Genomic DNA, 16,536 nt, shown 5'->3' with positions numbered 1-16,536 from the left:
TAAAGATAGACATACCAAGCCCATTTCTTTTACAGTTCACATATGCAGATCATTTCTCTTGCATATAAAAACTGAAATGGCAAAGTGCTCATTCACAGAAGGAGGATGCACAAGTCTTTTACAATGACAGATGCCAGCAGAAGGAAAATGTATTTCTAAAATGCATTTCAGTAGCTCTTTAGGCAGCCTGACAAGGGCCTTAGGAGTTTCTCTTTTTGCATTTCTCTAAATATACTGGCTAGTGTAGGAAAGGCTCACTTTCCAGAACAGTTATATAATATGAACAGGACTGTGTCACATTAAAATAAACATAATTTAATAACTGTGCAAACTAGGCCCTCTTTGCATTTTCACAAAAGATTGTGAACTCTAATTGCTAATACTTACATAACTCAGGAGCATGCATCCCTCTGGTGAGCAAATGCTAGTATGTAAAAACTTTAATAACGTTGTCATTTGGCAGTGAGATTATAATAAAGTGCAAATTGTAAACCCTTATAACTCAATGGGAGGATTCCATTAGTTACTCCATTAGTTGAATCCAAACTTACCACTGAATTTCTCCAGTTCCAATTTCAATCACTACCAAGCAAATATGTGGGTATGTCCATATCCACAGAAGGGAAAATTTGGAGCAACCCATGGCAGCAACACACCACCATCTCCAAAACAGCCCCTTCACAGACACACACATTCAATATCTCCTAAATCTGCAATCCCCACTGAACCTCATATTGAAAATATTCATCCCTTTGACAGGGATCAGTCCCAGGCACGTATAGATACCCTGATTGAAGAGGCAAGAGTCTCTCTGAGCTTCCTATGTGGAAGCAAGTCCAGATGTTTGCAGGATTGTGGAGTATTCAAATCTCCCCACCGTGCACAGACCTCAGGCACTGAAATTCCTGCATCCACTGGCTGATCCTGTTCCCACACTGCTGACAAACTCCACATAGCTGCAAACAGACCCCCCAGATGTTGATCAGTGGTTCCTGTCCTAACTTTGTAATGAATCTCTTACAATTCCTGTATGATCTAGGCAGCAGGCACTGTAAGGAAGTGAGAGGGCTCAGTTTTGGCACCAGCAGTGGGTCCTACAGCCTCCTCCCCCTGTTGCTGCCTTGCAGCTGGCCCTGTGTTTGTGCCTCTCCAAAGCACCTTTAAGGATTCCCCAAGAAAGACATTCAGGTATCCCTGCCCACAAGTTTCCCATGCACCTAGCAGCCCAAAGCAAGCTTGGCCCTGCTGATTCCACACTGCCCATCTGTCCCAGCAGCAAACACCCTTCCCTTTCCTGTTCCAGTGGGGATGGGGTTTAAATGTACCTGTTCCACGCTGGGAGCGGCAGGGGCCTGTGAGAGGGCATGGAGAGGGGAGCAGAGCTGTGACACAGCACACAGAGCTCCTGGTGACAGCAAGGTGCCAGGGCTATAAATAGCCTTGCACTGGGCTCCTGGCTGGGATAGGAGCTGCTCTAATGTCAGGCTCAGGGGCACATTAGGACACAGCCAACAGGCACCATTCTCCTCACCCCTGTCCCTGTGCTGCCTGCCAGGCACCGTGCTGGGGAGCAGCAGACTCTTCCTGGGGTGGGACAGCTCAGCTGGTGTTGGTGACAACTGCAGGAATCATGTCCCCCACAGACCTTGCACAGAACCAGGCATATCCATATCTCTGGATGGCAGCTGTTCCTGGGTGGCTGGAGCAGTTCCAGCACAGGAGCATGTGACACAGTGTTCACAGGGGTCTAAGGATGAGGGAAGAGATGAGGATCTGACTCCATGTTTCAGAAGGCTGGATTTATTATTTTATGATATATATTATATTAAAACTATACTAAAAGAATAGAAGAAAGGATTTAATCAGAAGGCTAGCTAAGAGTAGAAAAAGAAAGAATGACTGACAAAGGCTTGTGTCTCAGACGGAGTCCAAGCCAACTGACTGTGATTGGCCATTAATTACAAACAACTCTATGAGACCAATCACAGATCCACCTGTTGCATTCCACAGCAGCAGATAACCATTGTTTACATTTTGTTCCTGAGGCCTCTCAGCTTCTCAGGAGGAAAAATCCTAAGGAAAGGATTTTTCATAAAACATGTCTGTGACAGGAGACCACTGAGATGTGGGTACCCAAGCACACAGATAGATGCTGTTGCTTGCTGACCCTATCCAAGTCATCCCCAAAACCAAGGCCACTGTGTCCATAGCTAACAGAAATGTTCACAAACTGATCCTCCTGCCCTTCTGCGAGAAGCTGTACACCAAAGAAGGACTGCTAACCAAATTGAGTTGTTATCTGTATATTTTATGGCTATCTTCTTGTTTGTGCTGGTGTAGATCAGAAACAGATCAACTAAATTGGTCCAGAATAGTGGGGTTGCACTGATGTACATCTCATACTCTGAAAATTAAAGAGGAGCAGAGACGGCCATAATACACTTTTTTTTATTTCCATATGTTTAAGCAAAGATGGAAAAAAGATTAAGCAGAATTTAGGGTTATAAAACTGATTAATGTTGAGCCAATGCTTTTAGTTGAGAAAGACATTAAGGGGTTTTCAGAATGTTCTTTTTTAAATAGCATGAATTTATTTCTTCACCGTGCTAATTGGTGGACTGATTGTAATAACTTCTAAGAAAATGGAAAATGAAATGTAGATTCCTTATCTAGATTTTTATTCTGATGATTTTATTACAGTTTTTCTAAAAGCCATAGAGGAAGTTTGCAGAAACATTTAACTGCTGAGAGCAGTTCATTGGGTTTAGAGGGAAAATTAAAGTACAGTATTTTAAAAGCATATTTCATAGCATTTGTGAACAAAACTAGGGAAGAAAAATCCCAGTGATTAAAGTTTATTCTTGTCAGAGAATTTGAATGACCAGATTACAAAGATATATATTGTCTAAACTCCCAGACTGTTCTTATTAAAAGGTCAGATTTATCTTAGAAATAAAAATACCCAGTCTGATACCACAGTTCTCACAGAAGCCAAGATAGAGCAGTGTGCTGATGAAATGCCACAGCTGTGATAAAAATGGACCATATCCTGTGCCCTGTTCTCCTCTAACTTGGAACAATTTGTAGTATGGTGCTGGTTAACAATGGAGCATTTATGTAGTTAATTTTATTTATATGAAGGCAGTCCTAAATAATAATCATGCTTCTTTATGGATGCATTTCTTCTGATAATTTCTATAATGAGCCTGTTTCACAAAAACACTAGCACTTTTAAGGAAAATTTCTCTTTATTGCTCATGAAATTCAAGTATTTCTCTTGCACTTCACTGAATTAACTGGGACACCCCATCATGCAGTAGAGCAGCCCCTGGGCAGATCTCAGCAGCACTTCATGATGTCACAAATTGAGTGTGTGCCCCCCATATTTTTGCTGAAATTAAAAGCTTTTTCTGCTCTAAGCCAAGCCTGTTTTCACCTTCTTCATGTAATTAAGTAATAATCTTTTCACTCTGATATCATTATCTGTTGTCATGGTGATTTTTGTTATAAAAATGAATGGCTGAGATGTGGGCGAAGACAAGTTTTTCCTGAACTTTGTTAAGCTAATACCAAGGGAAGAGTATCTGTGATAATTCAATAAATGTGTGGTCTTTTAGCACAGTGTATTTTAAAACAACGAGCAGGACTAGGCATCACAGACAGAAAAGGCACATTTAATGCAAATTTATCTGTGTTTAGGAAATATGTGTTGAATTTAATGTTTTAGAACAGTGCCTGCATAACACCAGTCATACACTATATGCTGGTGCTGCACAAGCAGAGACATTCCTTTCTAAATCTCAACTCTTAGTGATTCACTTATTGGGAAAATAGCCCTTTTTTTTTTTTTTAAGGAGAAAGTCTGATCAGTTTCCAAGCATGTCTTTATCACAATACAGAGTTTGGGAACAGCTACACAAGGTTCACACTTCACCTGAAAGCAGGACACCTGTTCTGGTGGGTGAGTGCACACAAAGTGTCCACAGATGAAGCTTTGCTCTGGTTTGCCATGAGCAGGACCATGAGTCACAGCCAGTTCAGAGGAGACCTATATCAGCTCAGTTAATCTCTGGCAGGCATCAGGACATGGTTTCTCTTTTCTGCCACTGAAACATCACAACCGAGGCTCTGAGCTGAGCTCATCTCCTCTGTCACTCTTGCCATGGTTCAGAGCTGAACCTCATTCTCCATTGAAAAATACACAATTGTGCCACTAAATGGTGGCACATCATCATGGCTTGGGAGAGGAGACCCTCATGCTTGGTGACTCCATGCCCATGGGTGGCTCTCCAGCATGGACACTGCTCCTCTCATCTCCCATCCCAGCAGTGTCTCGGGGCTCCTCAGCCTCTTTTCCTGGAGAGTGAGGCAGCCTCTGGTTTGGCGACTGGTACCTCATGTTTGCTTTACTTCCCACACGAGTGGTTCTCATGTTTTTGTTCCTCCATGTGGCATCAACTGAGTGTGGAGGAGCCTCCAGGCACCGGCTGATGGCCCTGGCACCGTTCATGGCACAGCTGCTCCCTGCACCTCCTGTCTGGGCAGCTTTGGCACCTCCTGCCTGGGCAGCTTTGGCACCTCCTGCTTGGGCAGCTTTGGCATTTCCTGCCTGGGCAGCTTTGGCACCTCCTGCTTGGTCCTGCAGCCCTCAGGGTGGGTTTGGATCCCATTGCAAGGATTGCTCTACAAACCTTTTGTTGTCAGAACCAGCAATGATGTTTTGGTTATCATATCTGTACAAACAGTGCCAGTTTGGGTGCATAGGGACAAAAAAACCCAGAAATACAGAGATTTCAAGTTTGATTGTATTATTTATTCTCTTATGACAGTCCAGATATGATACTGATTTGGTTTTTTTTCCTTGGGGTTGGTGTTGACCTTTAGAGCAGGCCAAGGGCAATCTGGAGCTTGTCTGTGACCACAAGTCTGGGAGGCAGCATCCTGCAGCCCCTCTGAATTGAAATCTCTTTCTGGCTCTGTCAGCTGATTCCCAGGTTGCCTGACAGATAATGTGGCATGCCAGCAACCCGCTGCTTTTCCATTTAAATTAATGATAAAGTTGTGGTTAAATTAACACTCCAGCAGAGGTAATAAGGACCAACTCAGCAGCTGCCATGATGTATGCAAATTGCAGTTTCACACATTAGGAGCTAGATGTTGCCTAATTTGTAGGTCTCTCTGTCTTTTAAATGAAAGAGCCTCCATCAAGTTCAGGCAATCTTAAAACAAAAAGCAAAAGAAACTCCCCTAAGTCAACCACTCACCAGTGCTTCTAACTACAGATTTTGGAATTTTTTACAGATTCTAACTACAGTTTTTCTTCTGGGGTTTCCTCCTGAGCCCCAATAAACAGTTATTACTGAGTTACACTGCACTGCTGGGTGCTTTTAGGCAAAATATCTACTGACTTCCAAAGAACAGACAGCCTGATTAAGGAGGCACTGCCGTCCCTTTGGTATAAACAGAAACCTCATTTAATTTGCAGTGGTGCCACAATCCTGAGGCTCAATATCCATCAGGGCTTTTTCCTCTGGAAATGAAACTGTAACAGAGCAAAAGAAGAGCTGTGATAGCTGCCAGCTAATCAGACAGCAGAAGCAGGCTGATAGGAGAGTCCTTTTTCTCCTTTTATATCAGTAGAGATGGGAATGGAGATGCATAGAAGCATGTAACTGGATGGAGTTCTAGGAAAGGTTGGTTCCTATAGTTTTAATGCTCCTTAATCTTTCTAAGTAAATTATGTAACTGTGTTATAGTCAAAAGATTTCCAAATTGACACCAGAAGTGCATCCTCAGAACAGCAGAACTTGGAAAAGACTAATGTCCATCAAGGTGTACTCTGTGAGAAGGAGCAAAATATTAAAGCATTCTGAATCAAATTTTAGCTGAAATTTCAGGAATGTGCAGTTGCTTTATATATGGCTAACAATATACTTGAAGCTCACACAATCTTTTTCAGGTTTAAATCAGAAAGGCAGAGATTTCATTCTAAAACAAATCCCATCCCCATGATTTAGGGATTTGTCTATCTTTTTTGCTCTTCTGACTTATGTGGTCAGTTCTCAAAAGCTGTTGCTAGAGGTTTTTGAATACCTTTGGAGAAGATTCTCCTTCCTCTGCTTTTGTCACCAGCCCCTCCATGCTCTCTTCCTGATCCTGGATGTCATCTTAGCCTTCACCTCAGCTGGAGATGTCTTAATGACTCCTGGCATCCCATTAGCAAAGAAATAACAGGAACTTGCCCTGTCTAGTCATTATTTGGCTGCAAGTGTTGAAACAAACTCTCACAGGAAAATGCGAGATAAAAGCTGCAATGAATTTGTGGACAACAAACACTCAGGCTATGACCAAACCAGGGGGGTCTGAGAGTGATTCCCATTCCCAGAAGTGATTGCATAGCCAGGCTGGTTTCCAGCTCCCTGCTGCAGTCAGAGCTGCCCATTGCTCTCACTTCTCAAGGAAAGGAAATCTGAGCAGCCAGGTGGGATGGGAGCTGCAGCCTGCCCTGAGCTGAGCTCTTGGAGGCAGGGATTGAGGGAGAATCCCCAGGCGCCTCCATTCTGCTCTTCAGGTGCAGCTTGCCAAACTTGAGTGGTTTACTGTTCAGAACACCAAAGAAGACTGCAATTCTCTCTGCTCTGACTCTGTCATTCAGTATAAGCCCTTGTCACTCTCTTTGGTCTTTGTCTCTCATTGCTGAACCAGGATAGTGATGATTTCCTAGAAGTCTGAGAGATTAATTAGCATTTACTAAGCTGCAGAGACCACTGGCTAATTGTGCAAATACATGTTTGTGTATTCCAATAAATTCTGCATTTGCTGCAGCCCCCCAACCTGGGACACAAAGGAACCACCAAAAAAAAAATTAAAAAATTAGAAAAAAAGCATTGTTCTTCTGACAAGCAGAGGCAATAACTCTGAGAGACACAGAGTACTCCCATCATGGGCTTGAGGCATTTGTCCCTGAAGTGGTATGAAGGTGATGTTGGTTCACACACAGGCAGTCCTGAGAGCTGAGCTGGAGGAGGTTCCTCTCTCCCATTCCCATGATGTCCCAAAGGTGTCTGGGATGCCACGTGATGAAACTCTGTACCAGAGACACACAGACAGCCTGGACTGTCTGTCTCTGGGTGTCAGGGTGACTGGGAGACAGATGGTCCCAGCAGGAGTGTGAAGGAAGAACCACCAGCAGGGTTTACCCTCGGAGCCCGCAGTGAACGGTGCACATCCTGGCAGGCTGGCACCAGATCCCATCTTCACCCCATGACTGAGTCACAGGCTGCAGCTTTGTGAGTTCTCCTCTGCAGGTTCTCATGGATTAGGAGGTAAAAACTTGAAAATATCTGCAATTCACCATCCTTTTAATTGCCCACCTACATTTGCCCATAAACATGCAGCTGATTTTGCTCAAACCTTGCAGCTGACCATAGTGGTTTATCCTACAGAAGCATAGAAAATAAACAGGAATTGGGATCCTTCAAAAAGAAATTAAAATTTCTTCTATTTCTGTTCAGAAAAAAAAAAAAAAAAGGATGAAGAAATGTAGCATCTTCCAAGCTACATCCCATGTGGCAATCTTCCAAACCTCTTTCCATATGTTCCTAAGTGTTGAAAGCCCAAATGTTCCCTATCTTGCTGCCAAATTCTCTGTATCAATCCAAATGGCTCTTACAATACAGTTGGATATTGTCTAGAGAAAAAAAATCCCCTCAGATAGATTGATAATTAAAAATATATTTGATCATCAGAGAGATATGAGTGGCCAAGGGGTGCTGTGCTGAATGGATCATTCATGCTCACATATTTCAAAGCAGAAGGATATCTTTGTGATCTTAATGGAGTTGCCCCAGAAATCCTTAATTGTTACAGAACATATTGCTGAAGAGATTTGGAACTGGGCACAGAGGAGGAGGCAGATGAGGCAGAGCAGAGCTCTGTGTGCCGGGCGCAGCCTGGGGAACGTGGCTGGCTGGCTGCAGGGGGAGCTTTGGGCTGCAGCAGACATCCCTGCATTGCTCTCAGCCCTGCCTCATTTCACACAGCCCCACAGAACTAAAGGAGGAATTTATCCTTGTTTTGAACCACAGCAGAGCTGCCGCTGTAATCCCATCCCTAGGGTACTCGGCAGAGATCCTGGGATGGGGTGAGGCTGCGTGTGTTGGTCAGTGCTTCCTGTACACATTTCATAGCACCGGAGGGAAAGAGAGACTCTCCAGCTTAGGAGCTGAATGTTGCAGCCTCCCATCTGCTGTCTTCTTCCTCAAACCTCCCAAGGACTAGCACTGATGAAGCTTCATGTAGGTATCTCCATCCAGGAGCTCACCCTCCTCTTGTGTCTGAAAGTGCAGCATCTCCAAACCTCAATTTCCATTTAAAAACTTACTGTAGCTCCAGAGAAGGTTCAGTAATGTACCTGAAAAAGTCAACAAGGGAAAATAAGCACGTGCTGGTGTCAGAGCATAGTACTGTGGACTGGAATGTTCCCATCTGCAAGAGTTCAGGAATCCCCTCCAACAGGTCTGCAGCAGGAATGTGAATTGGTGTTAGGAGTCTCCAGCAGCTGCAGATGCCACTGCCTCCCCAGCACAAACAAAACCACAGATACCTGTGCTACAGGAGAGTCAGACTGCAGCCAAGATAAATGGATAACTTGTGTTGGAGGAAACAGGATGAGGTTTGGGGAGTGAACTCTCAGATACTGTAACTTGTGATGTTATTAACAGTACATGCTCCTAATTTTACAATAAGATCAGACGGCAGGTGTTGATGGCCTTGGGTGTTGAAGCATACAAAGCTCTGGTGACCATCTCTTCATGTCCTGAGATTGTCCAAGAAGCATTGCCATCTTACACAGGAGATGCTTTGGGATGATTTGTCCCGTTTATCACTGCAATGCTTCTCCTTTGACTTCTCCTTTCTGTGTATCCCTGGGTCAATTACCACATGCATTAATTCAGCCTAGGAGAAAAACCAGTGAGTGCATTTTTCTGGGCTAGAAGGTATAAAGTAATTGTAGCAGACACTATAAACATTAAATAAGTGAGAAGGAATAATTATGAACCAGAGGCAAGCAGTGATGAGTACTTAGTACAGAACAGGTCACCTGTGATTTCATGGTATTAGGGCACAACGCTGAGCACAACTGGGCCTTAGTTCTGTTGGTCACCTGGTGCCATCACAGTAAAAGAGCCCTCCCAGGAGCTAGCAGTGCATTTGGGGTAAGACAATAACATCCTGCCTAACACCTATACCAGGGTGGCAGAGTATCTGCCACAGTTCTTTTGTTGTTCCATAGCACAATGCTTTATTTTTTCTGCATGTGTATTTCACACTAGGTATATTTTTTATTTTCTCTGGTTCTATTTCCACTTTGCATCAGTGTGAGCAGGAGCAGGATCAGGCCTCCAGTTAAATAACCAATGCAGCTGTTTTGCTGAACCAGCTTCCTGGCTGGGAAATGAATCCAGTCAGCTGTGGATCACAAACCCCAGTAAGGGAGATTTCAAAGATTTCATACATTCATTTTTCTTGTTAATATTTGAAGAGTTACTTTTCTTTCAAAATCTGTTAGGCAGATGTTAGGAAGTAATTACTGTACATGAATCAGAAGGAGAATGCACATCTTATATTGAACATGAGTGGACTGAGTAAAGAAACTGATGATAGATGAAAAAAAAAGCTAAAATAGATCTGAGTGAAATATGCCTGAATTTGCCTCAGGATTATAAGGAGGAAGGAGCACAGGCAGGCTCCTCATGTGAGCCAGGTGTTCATTGTCTTTCCAGCACAAGCAGCCAATGCTTTTTTATCAGCAGCACAACCATTGAGAGAAATTGGCCCTGGCTGGGCAGGGAGAGTTGCCATCAACACCAATATCTAATTGCTTTCCAGGCAATTGCATCAGTGTCCAGTGTGCTGGACAGAGCTCAAGCCTCACAAAACTGAAATACTCTCAAGTGTCCCAAAGAATCCTTAGATCATGGAGCACATGGATATGGCTGATAGGACTGATCATATCTGCTAAACTCTTGTCTCCACTTACAGATTTATTGTAATTTTTATGTATAAATACAAACAATCTTCAAATGATAGTGTCAGGAGTAATAGCACCAGAACAATATGATAGAAAGCAAAACTGTAGGGAAAATGTTGCCCTGAATAATGCAATTGTCCAGGCTGTGGTATTTTCCAGGCCACAATATCCCATATATTTACAAACCTGGGCAATATTCAGTGGCTGAAAACATTGCTGCTTCCACTGTACCCAGTGCTCTGATGGATAGACTTTGAGATGAAATTGGAGTTAGTAATGATATAATTGGGTAAGCAAAATCAGGAGCATTAAGAATGGATTCTGCCCTCAGCTTGCCTCCAGTATTCAGCCCTGTTTTTCTCTGCACTGGTTTCTCCTATGTAAAATACAGAAATCATTATTTCTTTCTGAAGTACTTTAAAATCTCAGGTTCAGAGTACTGCATTAGAGTTAAATAAAATATCTCAGCAGCTGATAATAAAAATACTGTGAGTCTTTTCCCATCATTAGCAGTTAATGCCCTTCAGAGATGGGGTTTCTGTAATTACCTTTATGCCACAATGAGGCTGGAGCAACTGAGGCTGTAATCAAGGAAATGATTCACCTGTACTGTGAAAGCTGCCTTAAGATGCTCTTTAGGGACATAAAACAGACCTTCAGATTGTGCTTATTGTCACACATAAAGTCAATTTCATTCAAAATACAAATTTCACATCAGTGACTACAGCCTTCTAAATTCCATCCAGAGTCTATAACCTATAAACACCATAAACAGAAATGTAACAAAGGAAGCCTTTAAAATTACAAACCAGGCAGAATGTTTAATAATTAAAGTCTAATTTACAATATAAAACCCAATTTTGAGAAATGCTATGAAAGCATCGGGTTGGGTGCATTTTAGAGCAGCATTTGTCACAAAAAAGAGCTTGAACATTTGGGTTGCCAAGGCAGAAACAAGCATCACAGACTCTTTTCACCCTTATGGGGATTCATCAAGGTTGTGCAGTGCAGCTGTTGTCTTAGTAAAAGAAAGTATCAGCCCCTGGCTGAAGGAAACAGAAACATAATTATGATGAGCTGGAAAACGTGCAAAGAAAAATTGGAATGCAAAGCATGATAAATGATGCTTTGTCAATTGCAAAGCAGCAAGAAAAGCAGGCAGCACAATAACAGCCCTTCTCCAGTCAATGCTTCCAGTTCAGCTACCAAAATAAAGCACCACTCTCTGCATGGCAGGGTAGGGCTGCCTTTTGGCTGTAGCATTTAGCCCTGGTGCAACAATGCTGGGTTTGCAAGAGTGGATTATGCACTCAACCTTAGGAATAAAAGTGAGAAAAAGAAATAGTCAGGTACTCCTCAGAATTGAGACCATTATTCCTGTTAGAGAAAATTCATAGTGTCATCTTACTCTGATTTTTATCCATATTAAAATTCCAAGGTTTGGACCTTCTCCTTCAGGTTCCTTTTGATTATGTTTTTTGCCAAGGTGACCAGCATTTTATGAGCATTACTATGGTCCTGTGCAAGGAAATGCCATTCTGTGAAAACATCCTTTAAGCTGTCTGTGCTCACACTGACAAGGGCAGGATTTCCCTTTCTCCTTACACCACTGAAGTTCATTCTAGAAATGAGTACAAATCCAGAGGGAAAATTGGACTAATTATACGCCAGGACAGGAAACTTTTATTTAGACATTGCGAAGATAAAAAGGGACAAATGTCTAAAGAAATCCTCTAGATAAAGGGGTAGAATGAATAAAAAGAACCCAAACCAACCCAGCTGAGGGTTTTTTGGTAGGGCTGCAATGCCCACGTGCAGCCCTTGCCCAGCAGAGCTGAGGCTGTGCCCTCTAGTGCTGGCACAGCTGAGCCTGTGCTCTTCCAGACCTCTGAAAAACCTCTTCATTCCCAAGGCAGAGCTGTTCTCAAACCAAAAGGCTGCCAAAATAACTCCATCAACCTCCCTCCTATGGAAAAAAGCTCTAGGGCAGAATTTCCACTCTCATTTTGAATTTCCTGCCTCTGGAAGATGCCTTCCTCTTAATACTAAAAATGTCTCAGAATCTGGTACTAATAATCTTGTGGGGGTTTTAGTAAAACAAAAAAAAGCCAAACAAAAAAACAAATGAACCACCCAACAAAATATGCATTGCTTCTGTAATGAAAAACAACCAGTTCTCAAATTAGCATCTGTGTAGGATAGGTAATCTTCTATACATCAGTTTAAAAGGCTGAAACTGATATTCAATTACTGTATTTTTAAGTGTGTATTTTTTTTTTGCCCTGTCAAATAAGCAGCACAGGCAAGATAATAATCACTCCACTCATACAGCTGCTGTTTGCAAGTCACAGATTTATGACTTTTCATTACAGCATGATTTGCAAGTTTTTATTACCTATAAAAAAATTAGGAATATTTTTACCAGTAATTATTTTTATTTACATGGTAAAATTGCTTTATTATTTGACTGTAGTTTACATCTAGGAGTATTAACCCACTTGTAACTTAATCTAATAGTTTTACTCCTACTGATTAGGGAAGGTGAGATTACTGAGGGGCCACAAATGAGTGGAAGCCTGCAAACAATTTCTGTGATACTCATGTATTCCCTGTGCTTACCCTTCAGCCTTTCTCCTGTCACACCAATTTGTGAGGTGGCCCATGAGGCTGTAGAATTTTGCCGAACAATCTTGAGCTACTTATAATTCCTCCTGGCATTGTTAAGATTAAACTGATCAATACAATATTTTCCTCTAGTATTTTCTTAGTCTGGTTTGCCTGACACCAAGCTTCTTTTTTGGCTGCAAGACATTAAAAGAGATATTTTACAGGCAAGTGAGAACAGTTCATCCCAGCCCCCACTTCTGCCTCATCCCCATACATGTCTTGTTCAGGAAAACCAACAGAAAAGCAAAGGCAGATTACAGAAATAAGTAAAGGTGAATGCCTGGACTCCATCTAAGGATTAATAATAATAATTTTTAAAACAGCCAAAGAGAAGGGAAAATTCAAATTAGTCACTCTAAACTGACAGCTTTAGTGGCATTGGCTTCTTTGATTTTCACTTGATTTCAATTCTTCCTCTTCATGCTTCATTTCCCATCATTTCCCAGATGTTCTATTGCTTGTGCTGTCTGTTGCTCTCTCCAGCTGCTCCCTGACTACTGTAACTTCCAGCATTTTTCTGGTTTTGCAGCAGATTCTTCCATAACCACATACTACTAATATATTTTATTATTCTGTCCTCCTCCTCTGATATTTTTTTCTCCTTCTTGTCAGCAAAAGTTCACTTTGTGATCCTGGTGAGCAGAATCCCAAGTGGTTTAGCACACACAGCCGATCAAATCTACTCCTCAAACAAAACCACTGCTTTAAAACTTAGGAATATGGTGCTGTCAACAAGAGCAGGAGGATCTCATACAGTCTATTTGCCTTTGCATGCCAACAGGACAGGATCCATTAAAAATTCATTTTGGGAACAAAAGCCTAACTGCAAAGAAAGTCCTTGTTCCTTGTTCCCTTACCCTGCTATCAGAGCTACACACCAGCCTGCTCTCTTCTCTTCTCTTCTCTTCTCTTCTCTTCTCTTCTCTTCTCTTCTCTTCTCTTCTCTTCTCTTCTCTTCTCTTCTCTTCTCTTCTCTTCTCTTCTCTTCTCTTCTCTTCTCTTCTCTTCTCTTCTCTTCTCTTCTCTTCTCTTCTCTTCTCTTCTCTTCTCTTCTCTCCTCTCCTCTCCTCTCCTCTCCTCTCCTCTCCTCTCCTCTCCTCTCCTCTCCTCTCCTCTCCTCTCCTCTCCTCTCCTCTCCTCTCCTCTCCTCTCCTCTCCTCTCCTCTCCTCTCCTCTCCTCTCCTCTCCTCTCCTCTCCTCTCCTCTCCTCTCCTCTCCTCTCCTCTCCTCTCCTCTCCTCTCCTCTCCTCTCCTCTCCTCGCCTCTCCTTGCTGTGATATCAAATTTCATTACAGGTATTTATTCTGTCATTCCAGCAATTGATCATTTCCCTAAAATTTATTCATCTGAAAGCAAATACCCCTTTTCTCTATATTCCTGTGCATACCTTGGGGATCAATGGAGACATTTAATTAATCAGGGCTTGGCCTTTAATAAACTAAACACCCTTTCCTACAAGGATTGAGTAATTGCTGAGTTAGTGTAAAGATTCACCAAATGTGAATTTATTTTTTATTAGAAGTTGATTTAGCCTAAGCTCTGCTTCTGAAATGTATTTCACTCTACCAAGACAAGATGTTACAATCTCATAAATACTGCATGCTCAGGCATCCCTTTGATTTCTCACAGGGAGGCAGTGTGCAGCAATTGCTCTGCTGAAGCCTGGTGCATAGTCTGGGTATCAGGTACATGAATTCCCCACACACAATCCAGTTTTCTCCAGTGGCCTTTCATTCACAGCTTAAACTCTGCAAAATGGTAGGACAACAAATCAGCAGTTGCTCCTCAATCATTTTCATGTTGCTGACACTGAGATGGGGAAGTGTTTATCACCCATGGGAAGAAATGTCCTCCAACTCCTGGGGACTTAGGGAAGCTGGTGAGAAGGGAAGGAGCTGCTGGTTGATTCTTCATTCCAGTGCTGTGGTGAGGGCCTGGGCCTGCAGGGAGGGCAGGCTGCACCACAGTTATGCTGTCTCCAATTTTAGCTACACCGAGGTTAACAGAGCACCGAGGGAATCATATATCTGGGCTGACCAGGGCAGGCTCTCAAAGTCAGGGTCTCGCCCTTGTGTCCCAACAAAGGTCGTTTTCCTTGAGATGCTATTTTTATCCAGAAGTTTAAAGAGAGGTTTTCTCCTCAACTCCCTCCACCCTTCTGTGGCCTTGGGAACTCTGATATTCCCAGCACCACAGCAGGAGAGGAGCCTGTTCCTGGCATCAGATTTCATGGATGGCTGTAGGGAAGCAGTAAAGTGTTCCTGGCAGATAAACCCTGAGCGGGGGAAGAGGCTTCTTTCCTTCTTTCTTTTCTTCTTAATCCAGTTATTATCTTATCTGTATCATTTAAATAATTATATATGTTCTTGCTTCTACCAACTATGGAGCTGGCTTGTGATAGCTCTTTAATTCCACCCATTCATACTTAGGCAGTAACTGGCCTAGCAAATGGTACAGCTCCAGGTACAGCTCCCAGGGCTGTGCTTAAGAGCCATCTGACCTAAATCTCACTCATTATAAACAACCATAAATGTTGGTTTTGTTCACTTTTTTCCCCCAAACAACAGCAGTTACAGGAATATGTAATTTTGCTTTTTCCATTTATAACTAACACCCCCCTAGGCATTTAATATAAATGACACTGAAAGATGAGTAAAATAAAATATGGTTTTGATTTCCTTTTTATTTTTATATGGGCCATTTCTGAGGTTTTGCATTTATTGTTATTAGTGTTAGCATGCATTTATTTCCTTTCTTCAACCTTTGTTCACAGATTTACACTTGATGATCATGTTGCTTCACTTCAAAAATAAGGTTAATAGCTGCCTCTTCTTAGAAAGGCTTGAAACCTCTAAGCATATGTAGGCATGTAAAAATGAAAGGAGCTGATGAAATGTAAAAAGCATGAATCTGTGCTCAATCAATGCTAACCACTTAGCAGTATTAAATGACAAAATTCTCTATTGGGATAGCTCCCCTTAAAGCTGGGGAGCTATTTTGGCTTCAGGGAACCTTGCTGTGGCAATTTTTATAAGCAAGTATCACATACCACCAAATAGATCTCACATTACAGAGTAGCAGCACATGTATTGTATATAGTCTATAGTGACATAATGATTTATGTGAGTTTAAATCATATGCTGTGTTTATAAATGGCCTTTACCCTGAATGAGGCTGCAAAGCTTGGGCACTTCTCTGATGGTATCGGAGTGATCTTCCCAGTATGGCTTCAAAGCCTGAAGAGGTGCACATTAAACAGCGAAGTTTGGTGTTGGGATGCCAAGGAGCTGTCCGTACCGGGATGCCCAGGAGACAGCACGGCTCCACGGTTTCCTGTCTCTGAAAATCTGCGCGAGCAGCCGCCCCCGGCCCCGGGCTGTCTCCGCTGTCCCCCAGCCCGCAGCAGCTGAGCGGCCGCTCCTGTGCCCGATCCCGGTGCCGGGGCTGCGGGAGCGCTGTGGCCGCTCCAGCCCAGCTGGGTGGCGGAGCCGGAGCCGGAGCGGAGCCCCCGCGGGAGGGCACCGGGCAAGGGGCGGCCGAGCCTCCACCCGGGGGCACCGCGGGGCTGCCCCGCTGCCCGCCCAGCCCGGCCCAGCCCAGCCGAGGGTGCGGCAGCACCGCCCGCCCCTCCATCCATCCTTTCATCCATCCACGCATCTGTGCATCCATCCATCCTTCCTTTCATCCATCCACGCATCCTCCATCCATCCCTGTATCCACCCGCCCACCGCCCTTCCGCCGCGCTCCCTCTCTCGGGGAGCAGCCCGTGCGCACCGTGCGGTGGAGCCACCGCGCTTCGGCTCCGCGGGGCCGCCGCGCCCGGCCGCGGCTGGAGG

The 16,536-nt window shown here is 43.4% G+C and overlaps 2 protein-coding genes and 1 long non-coding RNA gene across 3 annotated transcripts in view; 1 reads left to right on the top strand and 2 right to left on the bottom strand.

The window, feature by feature from the left end:
* KBTBD12 (kelch repeat and BTB domain containing 12) overlaps nt 1-1,440 on the bottom strand; it is a 40,483-nt gene extending 39,043 nt beyond the window's left edge. The window contains exon 1 of the mRNA XM_005485406.3: nt 1,326-1,440. The gene's annotated coding sequence lies outside the window, so the exon portion shown is untranslated. The remainder of the gene's footprint in view (nt 1-1,325) is intronic.
* The window catches only part of MGLL (monoglyceride lipase), a 105,389-nt gene that overhangs the window by 24,327 nt on the left and 64,526 nt on the right, over nt 1-16,536 (top strand). The gene's annotated exons all lie outside the window — the stretch shown is intronic.
* On the bottom strand, nt 3,230-16,297 carry LOC113459071 (uncharacterized). Its single transcript, XR_012582223.1, has 2 exons — nt 15,864-16,297; nt 3,230-8,413 (listed from the first exon to the last, which is right to left on the bottom strand). It is a non-coding gene; the product is annotated as an uncharacterized LOC113459071 (long non-coding RNA).

This window comes from Zonotrichia albicollis, chromosome 12 (assembly GCF_047830755.1).
Source record: "Zonotrichia albicollis isolate bZonAlb1 chromosome 12, bZonAlb1.hap1, whole genome shotgun sequence".
Classification (NCBI taxonomy): domain Eukaryota; kingdom Metazoa; phylum Chordata; class Aves; order Passeriformes; family Passerellidae; genus Zonotrichia; species Zonotrichia albicollis.
This window is presented reverse-complemented; position numbering and strand designations above follow the sequence as displayed.